Consider the following 26,717-nt stretch of genomic DNA (forward strand, 5'->3'; position numbering starts at 1 on the left):
GAAAATGTTTGTAGATTTATCTTGGCTTTTTATTTATGTTTTAATTGTGGTAAAATACACATAAGATTCATCTTGGTTTTTATTTTTTCTTTAAAAATCCCAGAGAACATAGAACAAAAGGAACACAGCAGAACTCCAATGCCCAGTGTGCAGCTGTTCCCATGCTGTGATTATAATTGTAACTGTCGTTCTGTACAAGCCTACACGTCTGGCTTTGTGTGTATTTGAACATGTCATGGCACAGAAAAGTCACGTTACTTACCAGGAGACACACTGGAGTGCTTCATGACACCAGGAGGGCTTCGTCACGACAAAAGCGGGCTTTACTTAACTGATAGCCCTCAGCGAGGGATTCTGGGGTTTAGCCAAGGTCACTCCGGGACCACACTGCTTCTCAGAGAGTCTGCCAGCTTGCATTGTAAGGGATGTATTGTAAGGGAGCCACTACCCTTTGCAAGCACCGAGTGTAAATTTCTGAGAAACAAAGCCACACTGAAATCCAGAGAAGAGAAAGCCGGCTTAGACCGGGCGTAAATACAGCATGATTGAGATGGGTAAACAAGACATAGGCAAGAGTTTGGCCTTCAAGGCAAATATAAACTGTTAGAAGAAGGACCGGTTTTTTATTTTTTTTTATTTTTAAGAGTCCCTCAGAAGTGCCATCTAAAGATAGGCCGAGGGCTTCCCTGGTGGCTCAGTGGTTGGGAGTCCGCCTGCCAATGCAGGGGACATGGGTTCGTGCCCCGGTCCGGGAAGATCCCACATGCCACAGAGTGGCTGGGCCCGTGAGCCATGGCTGCTGGGCCTGTGCATCTGGAGCGACGGGAGAGGCCACAGCAGTGAGAGGCCCACGTACCGCAAAAAAAAAAAAAAAAAAAAAAAAAAAAAAAAAAAAAAAAAAAAAAAAAAAAAATAAAGATAGGCCGAGTGGTGCAGTGGAAGGACGACGGGATTTAGGGTCAGACAACCTGGCGTGACTTCCAGGTTCCGACCCCCCTGGTGATCGGCTGTCCAAGTCTGTGAGATATCGGAGCACGGTGACGAATTCAGTGGTGGGGAATGCATCCGTGTTGCCCTGAAGCATGACACAAGTGCTGTGTTTCTCTGTCCCACACGTGCACATTTGGGCATACGTAATCCTGACGAGGCACGGTGAGATTTCTCTATATTTTATGTGATTCCAGCATCCCAAGCCCACACTATAAAAGCCAGTGGGGGACCTTCACGCCCTTAGGAATCTGGGAATTCTGATGCCAGTCAGGAGAGGTAGTTGACGCACAGAAATGCTCATGTGTTCTTTTTCTATCTCAAGGTTCAGTCTCCCTTTTAAACTAGGAAAACTCAAGTCTTTTTTCGACAGAGGCAATGCCAGACCCCGCACTGGCTTTTGCTTCCGTGAGGTATGTTATCTTTCAGTGCCCCACGTCATCCATTGCCAGAGGTCAGTGGTACCTGCTCCCTCGCTGGGCTTATGCCAGCGTGCTTTCATCACGATAAAAGCGGGCTTTACTTAACTGATAGATTTCTTGGTCCTGCTTCGCACAAATTGTCTGAAGTGTTGCTTTCCCCAGAGAATTTCATACTAGAAACCGTCTCGTGCAGTCACCGCACGTGAGAGTAAACTTAACGCTGATGTGGTTCAGCCACACGAGACCGAGGAAGAAGCAGACATAAAACTCTTTAAGCCATCGTGTCCGAGAGACCCAGCCTGCGTGTCCTTCCAGCCCCCGTCTTTGGAGGACCGATGGAAGGGCACCCACACAAGTTTATTCTAGTTAGCAGGGTCACGTAGCAGGAAAGGGCAGCGAGGAATCAGAGTTCTAAAAAGGTGGGCAACATTCATTTTAGGAATTGGAAAATACTCATGTTGAGTAGCCATTGTCGCATGAAATCAGGCCTTCTGTGAGAATGCACGTCGAACGTATTTAGCTATGCCTTTGCAGTCATGTATCTTAATAATAATCGCTGCTTATGATTCCACAAGTTTCCAGTACCAGCGGTGGAGCAGGGAAGCATTAACGTCTTGAAGGCAGATCAGTCAACAGCGTTAAGAATTTTAATGGGAATCAGGGTATGTAGAAATTGCCTAGGTTTTATGCCTAAAGCGCTGCCATTCCTTTGCTGCTGTCATTAGCTCAGCTGACTGCATACCCTGCTGGTTTCTCGGTCAGAGGAACGACCTACTTGGTCGCACTCCTCATCTATAAATAAATGGCCTCTCCAAGTAAGATATTCACTGTAGACCTAAGACTCCATGAGTCTGGGTTTGACGTCATGGGACAGATGCGCACGTGAACAGAACGTAAAGCCACACGGCGGCTCACTCCTGTTCCGGCTACTATGTCCTAGACATAGAGAGTAACTGTGAGCAAGTCTGGTGTCAGCCAGGTGAAAAAAAACAGAGTGTCATGGAAGATCCCCAAATGAATTCAACCTAGTTGCTCGTCGGTACAGTGCAAATGACTGAGTACGTTCAGACCAGCTCGGAAGTGTTAACGATTCACCAAATGCGAAAGGGTTAGAGTTATGCGTAATGGGTGCATTGTGTACGTGCACATTGATTATTCAAAGTGTCTAGAAGACTTCTCTCAATAAAGTGTGTTACTGGTTGCAAATTCCGAGGTACTTCCATTGTGCAAAAATAACTGACTACCGGACTTCCCTGGGGGCGCAGCGGTTAAGAATCGACCCGCCGGTGCAGGGGACACGGGTTTGAGCCCTAGTCCGGGAAGATCCCACATGCCGCGGAGCGGCTAAGCCCGTGCGCCACAACTACTGAGCCTGCGTTCTAGAGCCCGTGAGCCAAAACTACCGAGCCCGCGTGCCACAACTACTGAAGCCCACACGCCTAGAGCCTGTGCTCCGCAACAAGAGAAACCACCGCGATGAGAAGCCCGCGCACACCGCAACAAACACCCAAAGCAGCCCAAAATTAAAAATAAATTAATTAATAAATTTTTAAAAACCTGACTACGTACCTTCTATCTAAATTACTGTGCATTGTGAATTGCTGTGCTGTGAAATGATGAGAGCCCCAAAACTGAAGCTAGAACTGGGGGTTCAAATCCTAACCACTTATGATCTGTGAAGCACCGGTTCTGTTCACTTGAACTTTCTAGATCTTGGCCTCTTTAGCCACAAAGTGGGAATAACGAAAGGGCTGCTGTGATGGTTAAGTTGTATAATGGACCTAAGGGACTTTATAAAATGTACACTTCCTTGTGGACTGGCGGGCAAGGAGTGGTTTTATGTAGGCAGGTAGTAAGCCGCCTTGCTGTTCAAGGATGTTAGTGATGAAAACAACTGGTATGTGCCACTCATGACTAAATTCAAAGATTATAGTCAGCAAAATATATTTGTGTTATAAGTAAGAACAGGTATGTGCGGAAACTTGTAGAAGACTGCAAGAAGCTCGTGAGTACGGGCTGTCTCTGCGTGATGAGAGTGGGAAGAGTTGGGGAGCGAAAACTTTTAACATTTTATCCTCATGTCAGGATTGCTCAACCTCAGCACTAGTGACACGTGGGGCCCGATAATCCTTTCTCATGGAGGGGACGTCTTGTGCATTGTACGAGGTTCGCAGCATCCCTGACCTCTACCGTTCCGTGCCAGGGCCCCCCGAGTTGTGACGAGGAATGTCTCCGGACATTGCCCGATGACCTTTGGGGAACAAAACTGCCTGCGGTTGAGAATCACTTAAAATCTCTCCCCTGAACATGTATTACTTATGCAATTCTAATGGCATTTTTTAAAAATAAAATTTACCCAAAGGAGTTGAAAACTTACTTCCGTGCAAAAACCTGCACACAGATGTTTATAGCAGCTTTTATCCATCATTGCCAGAACTTGGATGTCCTTTTGTAGGTGAATGGGTAAATGAACTGTTGCATCTAGACCATGGAATTATTATTCCGCGCTAAAAAGAAATGAGCTCAAGCCAGGAAAAGACATGGAGGAACCTGAAATGCACATCACCGAATGAGAGAAGCCAACCTGAAAAGACATACATGCTGTATGATTCCAACTCTGTGACCTTCTGGAAAAGGCCAAACTGCAGAGACAGCGAAAAGATGAGTGGTTGCCGGGGTTTAGGGGCCGGGGAGAGACGAGTAGGTGGAACACAGAGGATTTTTAAGGCAGGGAAACTATGCTTTATGATACTCTAGTGGTGGCCACATGTCATTCATAATAAATTTGTCAAAACCCATAGAGGGTACAACACCAAGAGTGAACCCTAATATAAACTATGGGCTTCGGGTGACGATGGTGTGTCCGTACGGGTTCATCGGCTGTAGCAGATGTACCCTCTGGAGGGGGGTGTGGACAGTGGGGGAGGCTGTGCATGTGGGGGGGGGGCAGGGGCGTATGGGAACTCTCTGTGCTCTCCCCTCCATTTTGCTGTGAACCTAAAACTCCTCTAAAAACTAAACCTATTAAAAATAATTTTTAAAAAGGAAAACGAATTAAAGATGTCATCTCCGCACTGATGAGATTATTCTGTTCAGGTTCACGCTTCTGTGATCCATAAAATAAAAGAATTGGGAAGTTTTCGCGAGACTTTGCACTTGGGTTCTGAAAGCACCATCTTAACGCAGCACGGCATTTGCCCGAGTGTCCTGAGGGCTCCCCGTGGCAGCTGTGTGTGTGTCCCAGGACCCAGGGACCTGGGCTGAAGTGCACCCCACGCTCCTGCTGCCGCCTCCACTGTGGTCCTTCCCAGGAACGAGGCACAGACCTGCTTCACTTCCGGAATAAAGCGCTTCTGTCGTGTGTTCATGTCTCAAGTCACCCTTAATGATATTTTACGGTTGTCTGTTTTAATTTAGTAATGAGTTGTGGGTGCACACCTTAATACAATGAACATGATTTTGCCCCAGGGCAGGGGTCGGCAGACTCCTGCCTGTAGGCCAACCCCGCCTTCCACCTATTTTTGTAAAGTTTTATTGAAACACGCCCACGCCCATTTACGTACAGTCTGTGGCTGCTTTTGAGCTGAGGCACAGTTGAGTACTTGTAACAGGATGGCTGCAGAGTCCAAGATACCTGCTCTTTGGCCCTTCGCAGAAGAAGTGTGCTCACCCCTGCTTTACACTTCTGGAACTTTACCTTCTTGTGTTGTCGTATCTCGACATGTCTCCCAATTTTTAAATTCAATTTCAGCAAAGGGGAGGATAACCAATAGAGTAACCTAACTAGACAAATAACAGAGACCGCCAAGTACATCCCATCTGAAGTATTCTGGGGCATTCCTTGTGTTTTTCTGCACACCGTGTGGACTAGCATGTATTTATTGAAATGCCTGCCACGTGGGCTTTTTGATCAAAGATACAAAACACCATCATTTTCTTTTATTAAAAAAAGAAGTGTTTGCAGCATTCGTGAGAAGGGCACTTGAAAGAACAGGGCAGTTGTATGCGGAATTTTGTACCGGGTGCTACTGGAGCCATTGTTTTAAGAAGGTTTCTCAAGAAACAGACTCCAAGACTGAGGTGGAGTGGGAAGTTAGCTGGGGTTACAGATCTACTGCAGGGGCATGGGAGCAGGATGGGGCCAGGCATGGAGCTGCCATGCCACCCGGAAAGCCCTTTTTGCCCCATCCCTCCAAGTACCACCCCCTATCCAAGCACTTCTCTCTTTTTTTTTTTTTTTTTGGCCGCGTCACGTGGCATGTGGGATCGAGTTCCCCGACCAGGGATCGAACCCATACCCCCTACATTGGCAGCGTGGAGTCTTAACCACTGGACTGCCAAGGACGTCCCTCCAAGCACTTGTCTCAGCTCCAGTGTGACTGACTTCAAGAACAGAGGTTGTGACTTCTCAGAAACCCCCAAGGGTGTCTTCAGTGTGCAGGCGGATGTACCTTCGGTGTGGCAATGCTCAGACTTCCTAAGGAGCCTGGTGGTCTGGTCACTCTGCCATCTGCTCCCAGCAGAGCAGGGTCACTGGGTCGTGCCGTGTTCACGTATGGATCCCTCACGAAAGGCAGGTGCTCTCCTCCAGGGCCAGGAGTCGCTCTGTTTCGCTTCCTGTTCTGTGTCGTCTTCACCTGCATAGCGCCCTCCCCAACCTCACTAAGCTTTTCTTGGGGTTTTCTCTGGTGTTTATCCTGCTTGGGGTTTGTTTAGCTTCTCGGATCTGTTTTACCTTTTTCAAACCTAGAATTTTCCAACAGATTTGATCTTGATATCTTTGCTTTAAATATCACGTTGTCATCTTTAAGAGCTACTGTTTTAGAAATGAGCGCTAAAATGAACACAGTCTACTTTGGGAAACGAAGATAAACGTGTGTTTATAATCTTTGCGTGATTCTAAGTTTCTGTTGCCTCCTTGGACCACAGAGAGTTGGGTTCCCCGGAAAGTTCTCAGACCCCCGCCCTGGTCGTGTGCAGAGTGTGTCCACATCATTAGCTTGTGAATGAGGTTTTTTATCGGTAACTGTCTGGGTAAATGCCAGCTTTACGGGCGTGCTGCAGTAGGAACCGTTTCCCCCCGTCTCAAATATAGGTCAGAAACTTTACCAAAACCTTTCTCACATTTCGTACAGTAATGATCTGTTGACACATTAGTGCGCAGGAAAGGAGAGTTGATGGCACAGCCAAGATTACCGTCTACAGATAACAGTACTGAAATGTTACTTACAAATAACATTCAAACTCTACATTTTTTTTAGGCATTGGACAACAAATATTACCATTTAACTATGGAGACTTTTAAAAAATAATTTTTTCAGGGCTACTGATTTTTATTTTTTTTTATTTTTGGCTGTGTTGGGTGTTCATCGCCGCGCGAGGGCTTTTCTCTAGTTGCGGCGAGCAGGCTTCTTGTTGTGGAGCACAGGCTCTAGGCGTGTGGGCTTCAGCAGTATGGCACGCGGGCTCAGTAGTTGTGGCGCACGGGCTTAGTTGCTCTGCAGCATGTGGGATCTTCCCGGACCAGGGCTCGAACCTCTGCCCCCTGCATTGGCAGGCAGATTCTTAACCACTGCGCCACCAGGGAAGCCCGACCATGCAGGCTTTTTCAAAGGAAGATCTTTTAGGATGTTACTTGGTTTTAATTTATAGCTTTCTGTTTTGTTTATGGTATATATGCTTATTCTTAAAGAATATTAAAGGATAGGCCTTTGGAATTTATGCACAAAATTAATATTTATCATTAAGAAAAAATTCAAAACATTTTTTCTGTGTCATATATAGAACTTTAACAGAGAAGGGATCCCTTTAGTGTTGTCTCTTTGAGTTTACACGTAAAAAGAGAAGGGTACACTCTTACCATAGTGGCAAAAAAAATAAATAATCCACCTAAATAAAAGGTATTCCAAAAGTAGATTTTTTAAAAAAGATGAGATGATAAGAAGTGAGATGTTTAATGCACTGTGACCTTTCACCTCACAGTACCCATTTTCCTAGTTCGGTGAGTGAAAAGAGAAATGAGGATGATGGCCTGATTTTAATTCCCAATGTATAAAGCCTCATCTAGAAGTGTCCTACTTCTTGACACTATTATGATATTAAAAGTAACATTTATTTTTGTAAGTCATTACCAACTTGGCACACTTGGATTCATTTCCGTCAAGTACTGTCATCTTTAGATTTCAAGCTTCCAGAGTCTAAAGAAATGCATGTTGGTTTTATATTCTCTTGGAGAACCTACAGTCTTCCAACAGCAGAACCTCCCTTTACTGGACTGTCTAGCAACTGATGTATTCAAAGTCAATCAGAAAGTTGTCTTTAAAATTTCAGCATATTTATGAAAAGTCGGAAATTTGGGAGAGTTGGGCAAACCATAGCATATTGTACGTGGAGTGTCATTATCTAGGTGGATACCTGGGTACATGGAGGAGCCAGATGAGGAAGGTGGTTCACAAGATTTCTGCTGCCTACAGCTCAGAGCCATGAGAAAATCGTAACAGGAGAGAGATAATTTAGTGTATGTGAACCCCTGGTATGACACTGTTAGTGGTGGTTCCTGGATATATCATTGAAAACACATTGTGAGATTCTGGTAGGAAGGATTCTTTCATTGTTTATTAAAAGGATTACATAACTTAAAGCACTTAGAACAGAGCCAGGCGGATAATAGATGCAATTATGTGTAAACTTTTTTTTTTTTTGCGGTACGCGGGCCTTTCACTGTTGTGGCCTCTCCCATTGCGGAGCACAGGCTCCGTAGCCATGGCTCACGGGCCCAGCCACTCTGTGGTATGTGGGATCCTCCCGGACCGGGGCACGAACCCGTGTCCCCTGCATCAGCAGGCGGACTCTCAACCACTGCGCCACCAGGGAAGCCCTGTGTAAACTATTCTTATTGTTTTTTTTTCTTTTCCATTATAGTTTATTACAAGACATTGAATATAGTTCCCTGTACTTTATAGAAGGACTTTGTTGTTTATCTGTTTTATATATAGTAATGTGTATTTGCTAATCACAGAGTCCTGATTTATCTTCTCCTGAACCCTGCGCCTGCCAAATCCCCTTTGGTAACCATAAGTTTGTTTTCTACATCTGTGAGTCTGTTTCTGTTTTGTAAATAAGTTCATTTGTATCATAGTTTAAATTCCACATATAAGTGGTATATGATATTTGTCTTCCTCTGTCTGACTTACTTTACTTTGTATGATAATCTCTAGGTCCATCCATGTTGTTGTAAATAACATTATTTCATTCTTTTTTTATGTCTGAGTAATATTCCATTTTGTGTGTGTGTGTGTGTGTGTGTGTGTGTGTACCACATCTTCTTTGTTCATCTGTTGATGGACACTTATGTTGCTTCCATGTCTTGGCTATTGTAAATAGTGCTGCTGTGAACATTGGGTTGCATTTATCTTTTTGAATTAGCATTTTCTGCAGATATATGCCCAAGAGTAGGATTGCTGGATCATGTGGTAACTCTATTTTTAGTTTTTTAAGGAATCTTCATACTGTTTTCCATAGTGGCCATACCAGTTTACATTCCCACCAGCAGTGTGGGGGGGGGGTTCCCTTTTCTCCACACCCTTGCCAGCATTCATTATTTGTAGACATTTTAATGATGGCCATCCTGATCTTTGTGAGGTGATACCTCATTACAGTTTTGATTTAAATTTGTCTAATAATTAGCAGTGTTGAGCATCTTTTCACATGCTTTTTGGCCATATGTATGTCTTATTTGAAAAAATGTCTATTTAGGTCTTCCACCCATTTTTTGATGGAGTTGTGTTTTTTTTTAATTGAGTTGTATGAGCTGTTTGTATATTTTGGAAATTAAGCCCTTGCCAGTCGCATCATTTGCAGATATTTTCTCCCAGCCCATAGGTTGTCTTTTTGTTTTGTTTATGGTTTCCTTTGCTGTGCAAAAGCTTATAAGTTTGAGTAGGTCCCATTTGTTTATTTTTGTTTTTATTTCTGTTGCCTTGGGAGACTGACGTAAGGCAACACTGGTATGATTTATGTCAGAGAATTTTTTGCCTATGCTCTCTTTTAGGAGTTTTGTGGTATCATGTCTTATATTTATAAGTCTTTAAGGCATTTTGAGTTTATTTTTGTGTATGGTGTGATGGTGTGTTCTAACTTCCTTGATTTACATGTGTTTGTCCAGCTTTCCCACCACTACTTACTGAAGAGACTGTCTTTTCTCCATTGTATATTCTTGCCACTTTTGTCGGAGATTAATTGACCGTAGCTGTGTGGGTTTATTTCTGGGCTCTCAGTTCTGTTCCATTGATCCGTGTGTCTGTTTTTGTATCAATACCACACTGTTTTGATTACTGTAGCTTTGTAGTAGTATTGCCTAAAGTCTGAGAGGGTTCTGCCTCCTCCTTTGTTTTTTTTTTCCCTCAGGATTGCTTTGGCAATTCTCAGTCTTTTACGGTTTCATATAAATGTTTGGATTATGTGTTCTACGTCTGTGAGAAATGTCATGGGTACTTTTATAGGAATCACATTAAATCTGTAGATTGCTTTGGGTAGTATTCTGTAGTATTGCTTTGGGTAGTAATCCATAGTATTGCTTTGGGTAATCTGTAGTATTGCCATTTTAACAATATTAATTCTTCCAGTCCAAGAGCATGGGATGTCTTTCCATTTCTCGGAATCATCTTCAATTTCCGTTATCAGTGTTGTATAGTTCTCAGCATATAAGTCTTTCACCTACTTGATGAGGTTTATTCCTAAATACTTTTTTTGAAGCGATTTAAAAGGGATTATTTATTTTTTTTGGTTTCTTTTCTTTTTACTTTCCCTTTCTGATATTTCATTGTTAGTGTAAAGAAGTGCAACAGATTTCTGTATGTTAATCTTGTATCCTGCTACCTTGCTGAATTCGTTTATCAGTTCTAGTAGTTTTTGCCTGGAGTCTTTAGGGTTTTCTATATATAATATCATGTCATCTGCATATAATAATTTAATCTCTTCCCTTGCAATTTGGATACCTTTTATTTCTTTTTCTTGTCTCATTGCTGTGGCTAGGACTTCCAATACTATGTTGAATAGATGTGGTAGAGGTGGCATCCTTGTTACAGATATTAGCAGAAAGACTTTCAGCTTTTCACCACTGAGTATTATGTTGGCTGTGGGTTTGTCATAAGTAGCTTTTATTATGTTGACATGCTCCCTCTGTACCCACTTTGGTGAAGGGTTTTTGTCATGAATGGATGTTGAATTTTGTCAGATGCTTATTCTGCATCTATAGAGATGATCATGTGGTTTTTTTCTTGATGTGGTGTATCACATTGATTGATTTGTATATGTTGAACCATCCTTGTGACCCTGGAGTGAATCCACCTTGATTATGGTGTATGATTTTTTTTATGTGTTGTTGAATTCAGTTTGCTAATATTTTGTTGAGAATTTTTGCATCCATATTCATTGAAGATATTGGCCTGTAGTTTTCTTTTTTGGTAGTGTCTTTGTCTGGTTTTGGTATCAGGATGATGGTGACTTCATAGAATGTCTTCGGGAGTGTTTCTTCCTCTTCACCCTCCTGGAAGAGTTTGAAAAAGATTGCTATAAGTTTTTCGTTGTTTGTTTGGTAGAATTCCCCAGTGCGAAGCCAGTCGGTCCTGGAATTTGTTAGCAGGAAACTTTTTTTAAATTATAGATTCTATTTCACTTCTGGTGACCGGTCTGTAAAAATATCTATCTCTTCTTGATTTAGTTTTGGTGGGCTGTATGTTTCTAGAGACGTGTCCATTTCTTCTAGGTTGCCCAATTCGTTGGCATATAATAATTGTTCATAGTGTTCTCGTGGCTTTTTAAAATTGCTGCAGTATCAGATGTTATTTCTCCTCCCTCATTTCTTATTTTGTTTATTTGGGTCCTCTCTTTTTTCTTCTTGGTGAGCCTGGCCAGAGGTTTGTTGATTTTTGTTTACCCTTTCAAAAAACCAGTTTTTGGTTTTATTGAGTTTTTCCATTGTTGTATAAAACTCTATTTTATTTATTTCCTCTCTGATCTTTATTATTTTCTTCTTTCTGCTGACTTAGGTTTTGTTTCTTCTTTTTTCTAATTCTTTTAGGTGGTAGGTCAGGTTGCTTATTTGACATTTTTTCCTTACTTGTTGAGGAAGGCGTGTATTGCTACGAACTTCCCTCTTGGGTTTTCTTTTGCAGCATCCCAAAGATTTTGTATGGTTGTGTTTTCGTTGTCATTTGTCGCAAGGTATTTTTTAATTTCCTCTTTGATTTCATCGTTGACCCATTGGTTTTTTTAGTAGCGTGTTTAGTCTCCATGTAATTGTTTTTTCCTCATTTCTGTTTCTGTGGTTCAATTCTAGTTTCATGCTGTTGTGGTCAGAAAAGATGCTTGAAATAATTTCTGTTCACCTTAAATTTCTTGAGGCTTGTTTTGTGTGTCCTAGTATGTGGTCTGTCCTGGAGAACGTTCCACGTGAACTTGAAAAGAATGTGTATTCTGGGGCTTTTTTGGATTTAATGTCCTGAAAATGTCCATTTTTGTCTAATTTGTTCTGTTGCGTCATTTAGGATCCCTGTTGCCTTATTGATTTTCCGTCTGGAAGATCTGTCCGTTGATATCATTGGGGTGTTAAAGTCTCCTACTGTTATTGTATTCCCATCAATTCCTCCCTTTATGACTGTTAGTATTTGTTTGATGTATTTAGGTGCTCCTTTTTATTGTTTTTCAGTAACTTTAACCCAGGGTTACCAATCCTACTGAACGTGGAAAATTGGATCACAGAACTGTTTTTCATGTGGTGACACTAAACACATAGTAACCATCTGGGAAACATCATTGTGAAGAACATGCTTTGGGAAACTCTCTCCTGCTTCTTCGAAAGCTCCGTTTGCTTGGCTTCCAAGTCCCTGTGGTTCTAGGCTTTCCTGGCAGCAGCCGTGCATGTCATTGTCCCATTCTGTGGGTGATGATGGAGAGGCGATTGCTGAAAAGGCCTGCTGCCCCGGGTATCCTTCCCACCTGTCCTTCATGGTGTGTTAGATTCTGAGGGTCAGGAATGCTGTGGTGACTTAGCAGGGTGGTTCTGGCAGAGGTCTCTTTGAAGTTGCATTCAAGACATCAACCGGAGCTACAGGGACTTGATGGTCTGATATGTACTGGATGATGCCGTGCGATGGTGGCTCTCATGTGGCTGGCATATGGTGTGGGCTGCTGGCCGCAGGCCTCAGTTCTGCTCCGTGCTGACCTCTCCACCAGCAGTTAAAGGAATTTAATTGTACACATTTGATTCATTTTTATCAGGAGATATAATCAGTATGTATATAGTTAAGCATTTCAGTTATGATCAATAAAAATGTAGGTTTATCCTGAATTTTCACTGAGTGAGCCATATGGATTATTCGTTTTGTTCCACAGATTTGGGCCACCAAGAAGGAAGCATTATGGCAATCTATGAAAATATCCCCTAGATAATTCTTTTGGAATCTTAAGCCCTGTGTGAAACTGTTACTTTGCCTTCTGCTATTTCTCCATAAGAATCAGGCCGAAGTCATAAAGAGATGAACTTGGTCTAAAATCTGTTCTGTTAAGAAGTTTCTTGGCATTATTGGCATCTGGGGGCCGATGAGTCAAGTCTTCCATGCAGGGAGGCTGTTCTGTGCGTTGTAGATGCTGAGCGCTATTCCTGGTCTCTACCCACTAGGCGCCAGTACCTCCCCTCCTCCACTTGTGACGACCGAGAGATGTCTCCAGACATTGACTAATATCCTGCAGTCCCCAGGGGCAGAGAGCGCAGCCATCCCTGGTTGAAAGCCACTGTGTTAAAATAGGACACACCATGATAGTTCCATCCTGCTATTAGGGGTTACATACGTGGATCCATATCAGATATCAGTGTGAGAAGGTACCTGGGTAGCCAGAGTCACCTCAAGGGGTCCTGGGAAGCCAGAAGTGCAGGCAGTTACCAACTCAAAACTTTGGAGCTAAACTACCTCAGGGGAGGGAGAAGGATTTAGAATGACAGCCAGGGCTGCAGGCAAAACAAAACCAACCCGGCACCTCTGGTTGCCCTGATAGACTTGGCAAAGCTTCTGAGCGGAAGAGTAATTTGGTTTGCCCCAAGGAGAGCGACACTGCACTATTCCTTGTCTCTGGCAAAATGATATAGAACAATACATACCCAAGGGATGGGAAACGGGGGCTCAAACACATTCCTGGACATCAGTGTTCCTAACAGCAGCATTCACAGTAGCCAGATGCCCATCAGCTGGTGGCTGGAAAGGTAAACAAAAGGTAGTGCATGCGTACAACAGAACAGTATTCAGCCATACAGAGGAATGAAGTACTGATACACGCTGCGTTGTGGATGGACCTTGGAAACATCATGCTACGCGAAAGAAGCCGGACACAGAGAAGGTGTGGTATGGTTCCATTTATGTGAAACGTCCAGAACAGGCAAATCTGCAGAGACAGAAGGCAGGCCGGTGGTTGCCTGGGCGGGGGGAGGGGGGAGGGGGATTGAGGACTGACTGCTTAATGGGCCCGAGGTTTCCTTTTGGGGTGACGTAAATGTTTTGAGACTTGACGTAGGGGATGATTGCACAGCGTCGTGAATATACTAAAGGCTTTACGCCTCCTGTGTGGGAGGACTATTAGTCGTCGTCTACACCATTCCATGCCAAGAACTGACAGCAACCAGAAAATGAGTCCTTTTTATATTTATTACTACCTTTGAGAGTAAAGAATATATTGCATTTGTTCAAATCATTTGCGTGGCAGACTTCCCTGGCGGTCCAGTGGTTAAGACATTGCCTTCCAAGGCAGGGGGTGAGGGTTCGATCCCTAGTCAGGGAGCTGAGATCCCTCATGCCTCGCAGCCAAATAACCAAAACATAAAACAGAAGCAGTATTGTAACGAATTCAGTAAAGACTTAAAAAAAGTGTGGGGGGGACGTCCCTGATGGTCCAGTGGCTAAGACTCCATGCTCCCAATGCAGGGGGCCTGCGTTCGATCCCTGGTCAGGGAACTAGATCCCACATGCCGCAACTAAGAGTTCGCACGCCACGACTAAAGATTCCTCATGCTGCAGCAAAGATCCTGCACGCCACAACGAAGATCCCATGTGCCACAACTAAGACCTGGCGCAGCCAAATAAATAAATAAATATTTTTTAAAAAATCATTTGCGTTTCACACAAATCTTTTTCAGCACGTAAATTTTTGCCAGCACTGGTTTTTTTTTGTTTTTGTTTTTTTTGCCGTACGCGGGACTCTCACTGTTGTGGCCTCTCCCGTTGCGGAGCACAGGCTCCGGACGCGCAGGCCCAGCGGCCATGGCTCACGGGCCCAGCCGCTCTGCGGCATGCGGGATCCTCCCGGACCAGGGCACGAACCCGCGTCCCCTGCATCGGCAGGCGGACTCTCAACCACTGTGACACCAGAGAAGCCCTGCCAGCACTGTTTATTGATAGTGGTTCTATTTAGGTGTTAATAATGGGAAAATCAGGACTGACCAGGGGTTGGAAGTTCAGGTTTCTCACTTTAACTTATTATTTCTAGTCATGAACTAATTAATTTTGACATGTTGCATAACCAGAATGTTATTAACCAGTCACATTTCACGTTTTGTGTGTTTATAACACATAGATGATGTTAATTACATGTACTGAATTTAACAACTTATATCAAAGATAACCTTCAATTTGTGAGTTACCATCTGTTTTGGGCCAGGGAATAGGAATTTGATACTAAAGCTTTTTCCTGAACAGCTTGTAATGAGAGCTGTTTATATATTAATTACTTAATTGAATTATTATGGATTTTAATGTTTTAATTTTCAAGCAGTTTGGGGCTTATTGTGGTGACATCTGCTTATATTTTGATACTTTATGGTGTTTAGCAGTTTCATCATAAGGCTCTTGGGTTTACAGCCCAATCCCGAAAATAATTTGCTGTCTGCTTCAGGTTTGCTGTAAGGAGTATCGTCCTATTTCATCTCCACTACCGACTTTTTTTCATAATGAAATGTATTTTTCTTTTATAAGCAAAGTCAGTATTCCCTAGTGCCTGCTTCAGTCTGGTGCCCTTTAATTTCTATTCAAAGAGCTATAGAGGAATTTTGTTTAAATCTTACTATTTTCCTTCAGTGGTAGATTTTTTCAGTTGTCCTCGTTTTATCTTATATAACCTTACGTGGTTTAAAAATGTACTGTAATGAAACTTAAGGGCCTGTGAACCTGCTTGTAGAACCTGCTTGTGAACCTGCTTGTGAACCTGCTTGTAGAATCCTGCTTGTAGAATCCTTTTAGTCTCCTTTTTATGAACCGTGTAACGATAAACGTGACTCAGTGGGAGTAATTTGCTTGAATTTCCTTAAAACATTTCAAGAGGTTCTGTATACATTCACTAATAAGAAACACCTTCATTCATAGCCTCACTTATGGGTTTGAATTATATTAAACCTAGCGCCTTTTTATTATCACTTAAGACTATCGAACAAGAATTTAGAGAAAACAGCAAGCATTTAATTTCCTTAGTTCTTGAGCTTGTGGATAATTTCAACCCTGTAGGAGACTGGATTCACTCACAGCTAAAGAGAATTTATGAGGAAGAAGGTAAATATTATTACGTTGATCCTGGTTGAGTGCTTACTGTTTATACTGACGGAAAAATAAAAATGAGTTTTTGATAGGAAGGATTATCTTATGACATACACCCCTGGCTTCTTCAGAAATCCATGCAGGTGGAACCCCTGTGAAATGGAAATGTAGGAAAACACTAATGTAAAAGTTGAGAGTCAGTGCTTGCTTTCGCTTTATTTTAGGGAAGCCGAAAAAGGAAAAAAAGATTCTAATGTTTCTGTTTTTTTGAGCACATAAAAGAGTGGATGTCTGCACACAAACATGCATGCCATGATTATTGTAAACAGTTGCCCAAGCAATGTCTATAATGTCAGAAAAGATGTCTGGAGCGTCTTTTCTTCTCTTAAGGGTGTGTACGGTTTAATTTATTGGTTGTATGTGATGTGGTCCCTAAAAGAAAGATATTTCAAGTGGGCATAAGTTTCGTTGACCGATGGCAGGAACAGTATCTGAGCTAAAATCAATTTTATTTACTTTGAGACTTTTTCCTTACAAATCTCTACAGGTACCATAATACTGACTGGCCGTTTTAATTCTCCTTTTTTCACACTGCAAATAAAACTGCATAGTTTGTGTTAAAGTTTTAGGACGGAGATTATGAAACAGTAAAATGTGTTAAGTTTGAGTTGGGCTGAAAAAGAAAAACAGGAATAGGACAGGTCAAAGGTGAACAATTCCCGGAGAATTTTAAGGTGTTTTTTGTTGTTACTGTTGTTGTTGTTTTTCAAATCTCTCTGTTTCTCACCAGGCAAGGTCCCAGCAGACACTTGGCGTTTTATATGATCGGATGCTGGGGAGCCCACTGGTTCAAAGGTCTACACATGAAGTCAGCCTGAAGGTAAACGCCTGCCTTTGATCTTTGTCTTTTACCTGAAATTCGTTTGAAGCAGAGCTGCGTTTTGCCAAAACTGAACACCTTCTGTTTTAAAATGCTTTCTTGAGACAGAGTCTGAGGTCTTTCTCCTTGCTGGAGTTGAAGGTAGTAGATAGAGCATCGTTAAATAATGATGGGCTCTTTAGTCCATTCTATATGACGGATTGGCCTTTTATTGCCTTCCAAGAATTGTGGATACTGAACCAGCCATTATAAACTTGTCTGGGTCTTACCGGAAGCAGATGCCACTTTCTAAAATCATTCCCTCTTGTCAACACGGTGAATTAAAATTAAGCTGCACGGGCTTCCCTGGTGGCGCAGTGGTTGAGAGTCCGCCTGCCGATGCAGGGGACGCGGGTTCGTGCCCCGGTCCGGGAGGATCCCACATGCCGCGGAGCGGCTGGGCCCGTGAGCCATGGCCGCCGCGCCTGCGCGTCCGGAGCCTGTGCTCCGCAACGGGAGAGGCCGCAACAGTGAGAGGCCCGCGTATGGCAAAAAACTAAAAAAAAAAAAAAAAAAAAAAAAAAAAAAAATTAAGCTGCACAATTAATTATAAGTGGGCACGTGAGTCTGGATCTTAGTTGGCCCCTGTCTCTTAATGCTGTGGTTTATTAGTTTCTTAATACGATTTGTGTCTGTCTGCAAATTGATTTACTACTTAACCTCGAAACTTCTTAGAAAAACGTGTAGCTTACTATTTATAGATCTAATGCGAGGATAAGGTACCCAGAAGAGCTAACCGAACAGTCGTAGATGCACAGGCATCAAGAGTTGAAGCCCAGGGAGTTCCCTGGCGGTCCAGTGGTTGTTGGGACTTCACACTTGCATTACGGGGGGCACGGGTTTGATCCCTGGTTGGGGAACTAAGATCCTGCAAGCCGCATGGCCCAAAAGAAACAATCAAGAGTTGAAGCCACATCCCAAACTAAAACTGATGGCTCCCTCCCCATCCGCTACCAAGAAAAAGTGCTGTTATCGGTTGGTAGATGGGATTTTAGGGTTTGATTTCATCATTTACTGTTTTGTGTTTTCTGGTTCTTCCTTTAACTTTTTTACATTAAAAGACTGATAGAACTTTTGTACTTTTAAAAACATCAAGATGGAAATTTGGGGAAGATTTTTGCTTTATTGTTTTAAAGGAACCAATCAGAACTAAAATGATAGACCCAGATTTAACCAAAGTAAGAATCTTAGAGGGCTGGGGTAGGGAGGGTGGGAGGGGGACGCAAGAGGGAGGAGCTATGTGTATATGTAGAGCTGCTTCACTTTGTTATAAAGTAGAAACCAACACACCAGTGTAAAGCAATTATAATCCAATAAAGATGTTTAGAAAAAAAGAATCTTATTGAAGTATTTTTGTTTAAAGCCAAATATATAACAAGGTAAATATGTACAGTTGACCCTTGACTGGGTTTGAACTTCACGAGTCCGCTTATACATGGATTTTTTCAATAAACCATGGACTACTGTATACAGTCCGTGGTCGAATCCACAGATGAGGAATCATGGACACAGAGGGCCCAACTGTACAGTTATAAGTGGGTTTTCAACTGCACAGGGGCCCATCCCCCTGCCCCCCATGTTGTTAAAAGTTCACCTGTATTAGAATTTCAGTTATTTTACTTAAATATTTGAAAAGCGTAGTTTGTTTTAAAAAATAAAAGAATTATAAAAGGTTGATTGAATCTGGTGACATCAGATGCTGACATCCGTGTTGTAACATGAATCCTTTTTATGGCCCCATAATATTCCATTGTATGGCCGTACCACGTCGTGTTTATCCATTCATCAGTTGACGGACGTTTGCGGTGTATTACTTTTATCGAGTGGTATGAATCATGCCGATGTGAACATTCGTGTACCAGTTTGGGTGGACGTATACCTTCATGCCTCTTGGGTATACACCTGCCAGTAGAATTGCTAGGTTGTTAAGGTAGCCCTGTTAACATTCTGAAGAACCGTCCAACTTTTCTAAGTGGCTGCACCATCAGTCAGTATGTTTTGAAATGCAGTTGAACCATATTTTATTTTATTATTTTTTTTTTTTTGCGGTATGCGGGCCTCTCACTGTTGTGGCCTCTCCCATTGCGGAGCAACAGGCTCCGGACGCGCAGGCTCAGCGGCCATGGCGCATGGGCCCAGCAGCTCCGCGGCATGTGGGATCTCCCGGACCGGGACACGAACCAGTGTCCCCGCATCGGCAGGCGGACTCTCAACCACTGCGCCACCAGGGAAGCCCCGAACCATATTTTAAATGTCAGAGGGAAGAGGAGAGAGGAGGTGTGTTTGCTCGTGAGTGTTCGATTGTGTATTAATTCAGTATTTAGGGAACGTAAGCTTTGCTTGGATTGAATTGAATTGAGCACACGCTGACTTCCTGCTGTGTGTGAGGCATTGTGCTTAGCTTTATAGATGACTCTGGACATTTTTGTAGCCTGTATTAGCTCCTTGTACAGTTTATACGTGCAGATGGTCATTGGGGACCGTGCTGGGAAATGACACACTGTTGCTTACCTACCACAGTACCCACGTGCATCCACGAGCTGGGAAGTCATCTGTATAAAACCACAGGCTGGGCTTCCCTGGTGGCGCAGTGGTTGGGAGGCCCGCCTGCCGGATGCAGGGACACGGGTTCGTGCCCCGGTCCGGGAAGATCCCACATGCCATGGAGCAGCTAGGCCCATGAGCCATGGAGCGGCTGGGCCCGTGAGCCATGGCCGCTGGGCCTGTGCGTCCGGAGCCTGTGCTCCACAACGGAGAGGCCACAACAGTTGAGAGGCCCACTTACCGCCAAAAAAAAAAAAAAAAAAAAAAAAAAAACCACAGGCCCTTCCTCTCTGTGTTGGGTTGCTGTGTGTCAGAAAGTGAGGGCTAGTATCTGTTCCCCTCAGACTTACCTGGTTTCAGCAGGTGCCTCTGTGAAAGCCATTCACAGCAGACCACGGCTGTGGTGTTTTCTTGGCTGTCCATTTCACAGTGGTTGGTTGTGTTCGCCAGAAACATCCACACTTCGGGGCGTCACCTTCAGGTTCTCAGACAGGAAGCTTTCAGGCTGGGAAGCGGTAAGGCAGGTTGTGCTCTAATGTAGAAAGGGGAAAATCTTCAGGAGAGCGAGGTTGGCAGACCTTTTCTGTCAAGGGCTAGAGAGTAGACAGTTGAGGCTTTGTGGGCCAGTGGCCTGTGCTGCAGCCGCTCAGTTCTGCCCTTGTCGTGTGAGAGCAGCTACCGACCTACGTAGATGAACAGATGTGGCCGAGTGCCAACAAAACTTCACTGATGGACACCGGAATTTGAATGTCATATCAGTTTCGTGGCTGGCAAAACAGCATTGTTTTGATTTCCTTTTCAACCATTTAAAATGTAAAAGCTATCGACTAGGTCCACAGTGCTTGCAGAATGCAAGCGGCAGGTGGGAATTGGCCTGTGGGCCACAGTGAGCCCACGTCGACCTAGAGAAACACACCTGTGTCATTTCTCCCTCTTCTGACTGCAGCCTTTGAGTCTGGAGGACATCCGAGGTGCAGCTCTGCAGGGTCTGTGGCGTGCTTAGGACAGCATCCAAGTTGTTGGTTACTCGACGAAAGCACTGCAGATTCTCAGGGCATCAAGACTTGTAGGAATCTGAGGGCCTTCCATGTGAAGGGCGGCTCTGGACTTGTGTAACCGCCACCGCTCAGATGTTCTCAGCCCTGGGCAGTTCCCCACCCCTCCCCAGGGGACATTTGATCACGTCTGGAGATGTTTTGCGGGGAGATCGCGAGCTTCTGGCATCGAGTGGGTGGAGACCAGGGATGCTGCTCTACAGTGCACAGGGCAGCCCATCCCAGAGATTTCTGTGCTCCCCAAGGTCGGGAGTACTGAGAGTGACGAACCCGACTCACTGCTACTGTCACTACTTTATTTTGTGTTTTAATCTGAACGGTTTTGTGGCTGTGGGAAATTTTAAGATGCCGAGCATTTGACTACAAGACTGAGTTCCTGCATTTGCCGACATAACATGAGACTCATTGACCTCTCAGCAGATACTTGGGTTCACGATGCTTTAAGTATTTTTCTTTTAAACTTTTTTTTGTTGTCATTCATTTAAATTGAAGCATCAAAATACGCTTAACACCAGGATTTTTGAGACGCAGGCTACCTCAAAGGGCAAGGCATCCGCCCGCTTTAATATCTACGGAGAAAACCACAGGGTTTATTTTTCAGAACTTTGGAGGTCACCTTATATGAGTAAATGACCTCACTTACGACTCCACCTACTGCAGAAAAGGGAATCATCAGGGCCCAAATAAATCCTGCGTTATGTGGGTGAAAATCACAGCGTCTTAGAGGTTTCATAACCAGCCTGTACATATTGCTGAAATTTGTCTGAGGGCCTAGTGCACATTGTAAAGAATCCGATTCAGCCTCTCAGTCTTAGAGATAATTAGAATCTGTACGTTAATTTACAGATTAATCGGCAGCATTAGCTTACAAGACCCAAGTCATTAGAAAAAGAAGACAGACTACTCTTATGTGGAAGCAGCGGCTGTCTGTGTCTCCCAAGGCACTTTGCTTTGAAATCTTGGGTACCTGAACTGTCATTTCACGGTGTAGAGGAGAAGAGTAAAACGGTAACTGTGCTATTGGTCTTACATGCATCGTCTGGCTCCGTGATGCAGACTTTCGCTGTTACTGGGTGGGACATTTTTTAGGAAGGCTTCCTTCTGGGTCTGCCTCCCGATCAGGCAGAGAAGTGGAGGGTGGAGAGGGTTTGCGGGTCAGAGGGTTTGCGAGAGGACCCGGTGGCCGCTCTGGAGATGCGCACATGGTCTTGGCGGTAACTCCAGGACGGGACGCCTCTCTTGTCACGTCAGCATCCTTCATGGCTCTGCACACAGGGTTGGGATGCAAGGCCCCAGCCAGCCGTTAATTAACCCAGAAGGGCAGCCAGGCACAGAAAGGACCCTCTCTGAATGCCTCACGCAGGGGATGTTTTGGATTTTGTGAAGCGCCGTATTATTTCGTAACCCGAGAAGACTCCCTTCTCTCTGCTCTCTCGACCCTGCGGCTTTATTTCCTACTCAGCTGGGTTGCTCTCATAGTGATGATTTCTGAAGACGCTGCCAGATTTTAATGACATTTTAATGAATATGAAAACAGTTCACGTTCAGAGGAGAGAACTTGGAAGCTACAGAAAGGCACGCACACACACACAGATAAAATTCCAGCATGATCCCACCCCTGGAGAGGTGGGTGTATTTTATTATCTTTTTTTATATTTTAGAGGGTATCTTTTGTGTGCGTGTACAAAATGAAATTTAGCGACATGCACGTTCCATCCTGAGACCTATTTTTTTCACGTATCGCCGTATCGTGGACATTTTCTCCCATCGTGAATATCCTTTTGAGGACTGCATCTTACGACACTAGTTCATTCTTATATTTAAATGGCAATTCCACTGCTAGGCCTGTGAACTCTGGTAATAAAATGATAGTTCTTTGATTATATTTATAATTTTGGACCATTTGACTCCCAAGTAAGTAAATATAACTGTAAAATGAGTGAAAAATCTTACCTTTGGGGGGATTTTTCTTTCTTACCGTAAAATAATAGACATAGTCATTGGTGAATGAAGATATGTCTATTTAAAAAACAAACCAAAACACTGTTAACATTTTCCTGTTCCCCGCCCTATCTTTTCTATGTATATATTCTCCTATAATCGGGGTCCAACGGTAAGTGCCTTAATTTATTGAATCGCACTCATGCTGTCATCGGACAAAAAACAGCTTTCAGTACTTTCAGTGGCTACGTATCGGCTTCGTTACAGTTATGCCGGAAGAACAGGTGTATGCAGTGTGTGAAACAAGCCTGCTTCATCTCCACGATAAGCTGGGTCCCCGTCAAGATGGTACAGAAGGATTCATATGTAAACGCTGATGCGTAAATTAAAACTCTTCATCTTAAACTGACCACTGGGAAACTCAGTTTCCTTTTGAAGAGAGAAAAACATTATGGATCAAGCGAGCAGGGAGGTATAAGACCTAGTGCGTTCCAGTCAGCAGAGAATTTGTGAAATGCGGAGAGAAGAAAAGTGCCTTGTTACGATGAGGTCATTTCTAGCAGATTTTCCAGCTGCTCTGGCTCTCGGTCCTCAGTCTGCGTGGAATCAAGTCCCAAAGCGCCCTGAGCCTCGTCCAGAAGATTACTTTAAGAGATGGATTCTTCCAGCGTGAAAGCCAGCAGACTAATAGCAGAGACAAGACATGAGACAAAGTTTCTTCCGTCCCTGCTTTAAAGGATTTTAAGAGAACATTTCATAATGGGACAGATTGTTAAAAGAGAAACTTCTGCCACCAGTGATATCAGCCGAGCACCACGGCCCCAGCCCTGTAATCGCTGTGCGCTTACTTCGCTGTTTCCGAACCAGCCTCCCCTCCTGTTGGCAGGGAACGCGCTTGCATTTTCTGTCTTCCTCTAGCAGAGCCAGCTCTCAAGTAGCTCTCTTGTGATTATATACTTTAAGGTAATTAAAGAGCAGTGAAGATTTTGTTGTTCGGGGGCAGTCCTCTCCCTTCCCAGAGCACGAGAGCGTATTAAGTTCTGTCAGTGCGTACTCAGTACAACGAAACCCTCAGATGCCATTTCTCCTGCAACTGAATTATTTTGTGAACTGGACTGTGAGTCATAGAAGTTTTTGCCACCTTGAAATTAAATCATGAAAAGGAGAAATACTATAAATAATAATGATAAATAATCTTCCCTTTAGCTTCCTGATGGACTTAACCCCGAATTATTACTTATGTTGGAATGCTCATCTTTAGTGGGGCAACTCCAGGGATGTCATCCGTCCGCACTAATCTTTCCTCCTTCTGTGAGCAGAACGGTGAGGGAACGTGTAGCTTTACCTCACGGTGAGGGCGGTCTTTTCTTTTTCGCACCCTCACAGCGCCAAAGACCTCAGATCAACCTGACTGGAGGTGCCTCGGATCAAAACCGGGTCAGGCAAGAGAATAAACACAATTGCAGTATTTAAGAACCCTTTTTAATTTTTTTCCTTCTTTTGGAGGCCGAGGACGATCTGCCGGTGCTGAAAAAGCTCTCCTTTACTCTAGAGCTGGGGAGGTTGGAAGGCATCCACGGGAGTCGTCAGGACTTGAGCTGGCCGCGGCCAGCTCCGGAAAACCGGCGAGGTGCTGCAGTGAGACCCGGCCCTCCGGGTCTCCATGGTAGAAGTGCCGGGCCGGAGTGTGGAGGGAGGTGCTTTCTCGGACGGGCTCTCGACCTGCCGCTGGCCTGTTGACGCGTCACCCGCTGCCAGCTCTGAATCACTTCGGCAAGGGTGCTGTGTTCCTCGGGCCCTCTCAGGGGGCTCTTTGCTTTGGGGATGCTCGCAGGTAGCCGAGTGGGAGTAATAGCCGTCCTACGTCTCTGCTGTGTCCGGGGCCCTGAACTGGGAGTTTGTATAAAAGCTGTGCGTCCTCACCACGTCTGCCGGATGTAACGGCTCTCGTCATCCTCAGTTTGGAGAAGGGAAGACTGAGCCACGTGGCTCGCCCTGCAGTCCACAGCTAGAACGGGATGGAGGTATGATTAGGAATCAGGCCACCTGGCTCTGAGCCACGAGGCCCCCGAGTCCTCCGTTTTGTGCTTTCCTCTGTGGCTCTCAGGACGTTAGTTCCCTTACCTCTAGCCAGTAAGCCGCGGACACCGGAACCATCACCCTGGTGTGCCCTAGCTTTAGTGCAGCCAGTACAGGCATTTCGAGCTCCACGTCACGTGCCCACAAAGACCGCCCTTGGCAGAAAGGACACAGGCCAACTTCTCCCCCACCTCACGGCCCACGGTGACGGCACAGAGGGCCATCTTCCCGCCCTGGGTCCCAGGGAGCACTTGGTACGTCCTTGAAGGTTACCCCCACCCCCACACACTGCTCCTTCCTTTCCTTCCTTTTTCATACTTCTCTGCCAAATCTTGTGTCCATCAGTCGAGGATTCACCTCCTCCCTCTCCCAGACCTTCCTCCCTCTTCCCTGACCTAGCCTTCCCTGGAACCCTGCTGCCGTCCCTCTTAGTACCTTGTGGTATAGGCGCGGGGCTTTAACTACAGGGGCTTTTGGTTATTTGCATAGACATCTTACTAACAGCTTCAAGGAAGCGGTGTGTGTGTGTGTGTGTGTGTGTGTGTGTGTCTGTGTCTGTCTGTGTGTGTGCGCGCGTGCCTGCATCTGAATTTGTTTCATCCCTGCCATTGCCGTCACCATGCCTTGAATATCGTAGGCGTTCGGTAATTTTTTCTATCATCGCTTTGTACCTCATTTATCTCAAGTGCGGGAAAAGCAGGGTGAAGCATTTGCCTGTTTCCACTTGCAGCGGGGTTACAGTAAACACGAGACTGGGGTCCACATGGTCATCTCCCGTGAGGAGTGGCGGCTTCTCACTGTGGGGTCTTCTCGCCACAGAGCGTTTCTTTCTGGAGAGGTGTTTGCAGGAAGTAACGTCCGGCCCTCATGGTGATTGAAGAAGGTCCATGGCGAGCGCCAGGGCTGTGCTAGTATTTGCAGCTGCAGAGTGCCTCGGAACTGACAGAAACCACCTTCCCACCTGCAAGATGGAACGTGGCTCTCATTTCAGACTCACAGAGACAGAAAGGAGGCAGAAGAGTGGGTCCCAGGGCCTGGGGGAGGGGCGAGCGAGGAGGTGGTGTTCACTGGGGACAGAGGTCGTTGGCGGTGGTGGACGAGCTGTGGAGGTAGGTAGGGGGGTGGCTGCACGACAATGGGAATGTCCTTAATGCCACCCCGGGTTGTGCACTTCAGAACGGTCACGACGGTAAATTAAACGTTGTGTGTATTTTAAACACAATTGAAAAAACGAAACAAAACAAAACACCAGACCTGGGAATTGAGCCACTGACGTAAATTTCACCTGTCTGTGTCTGGGGTAGAGAAGCCCGCGCCCGTCCCCGAAACTTTGAATAGCACCGTAATACCAGCACGTTTATTTATTATACATGAAGTTATACAGAAAATCCCTGATTTTAAAAAATCCGTAATTTTATTCTAACATCTGTCTCTGGAAATTGAGCTCTTGTCTTGGAGAAAAGAGGATAGGTAACTTTTTTTCCCAACCTTATGTAGATCTTGGCGAAATTTGTCTAAAGCAGTAGCTTTTGCCAAGTGAAGATCAGCCGTTTTACTCATTTGAGTCAAAATAGTGATGTTGACCCAGTAAAATGACAGCAGCCACCTTCAAGCACTTTGCTCAGAGGTACCGCAGTTAGACACCAGTTAATTGTTGGTTTCTCTTGATTTTGCTGTAATCAAACCCAAAGCGTTGGAGTGTATTGAATGTTGCTGTGGTTTATGGTCGGTTTAAAGAATGTTCTCTGGTGTGTATTGAATAGTCTCACAATATATATGCACATTTCAGTTCACTGGTCACTGTAAATCCTTTTTTTGGAACTAGTTAGGTTTTAGAAGAAATAGTCATTTAAGAAATTTAAGCCATTTAATTTAAGGTGTTTTATTGGTGGGGGGGACTTTGATCCAATTATTAGATCAGTTTTTTTGTTGTTCTTTTTTGTTTGTTTTTTGCGGTACGCGGGCCTCTCACTGTTGTGGCCTCTCCCGTTGCGGAGCACAGGCTCCGGACGCGCAGGCTCAGCGGCCATGGCCCACGGGCCCAGCCGCTCCGCGGCATGTGGGATCCTCCCAGACCGGGGCACGAACCCGTGTCCCCTGCATCGGCAGGCGGACTCTCAACCACTGCGCCACCAGGGAAGCCCGTGATTTTTGATGTTAGTGCAAAAAGATTACAGCTCACTGAAGGCTCAGA

General features: G+C 44.6%; 1 protein-coding gene across 8 annotated transcripts in view; it reads left to right on the plus strand.

The window, feature by feature from the left end:
• The window catches only part of TBL1X (transducin beta like 1 X-linked), a 230,767-nt gene that overhangs the window by 142,722 nt on the left and 61,328 nt on the right, over nucleotides 1–26,717 (plus strand). For 7 of the 8 annotated variants that reach the window (XR_004347992.1, XM_032619262.1, XM_032619263.1 and 4 more), the window contains one exon: nucleotides 16,776–16,865. The exons of the other annotated variant lie outside the window; for it this stretch is intronic. The gene's annotated coding sequence lies outside the window, so the exon portion shown is untranslated. The remainder of the gene's footprint in view (nucleotides 1–16,775; nucleotides 16,866–26,717) is intronic. 8 annotated transcript variants of the gene reach the window in all.

Source organism: Phocoena sinus, chromosome X (assembly GCF_008692025.1).
Source record: "Phocoena sinus isolate mPhoSin1 chromosome X, mPhoSin1.pri, whole genome shotgun sequence".
In the NCBI taxonomy this organism is placed as follows: Eukaryota; Metazoa; Chordata; class Mammalia; order Artiodactyla; family Phocoenidae; genus Phocoena; species Phocoena sinus.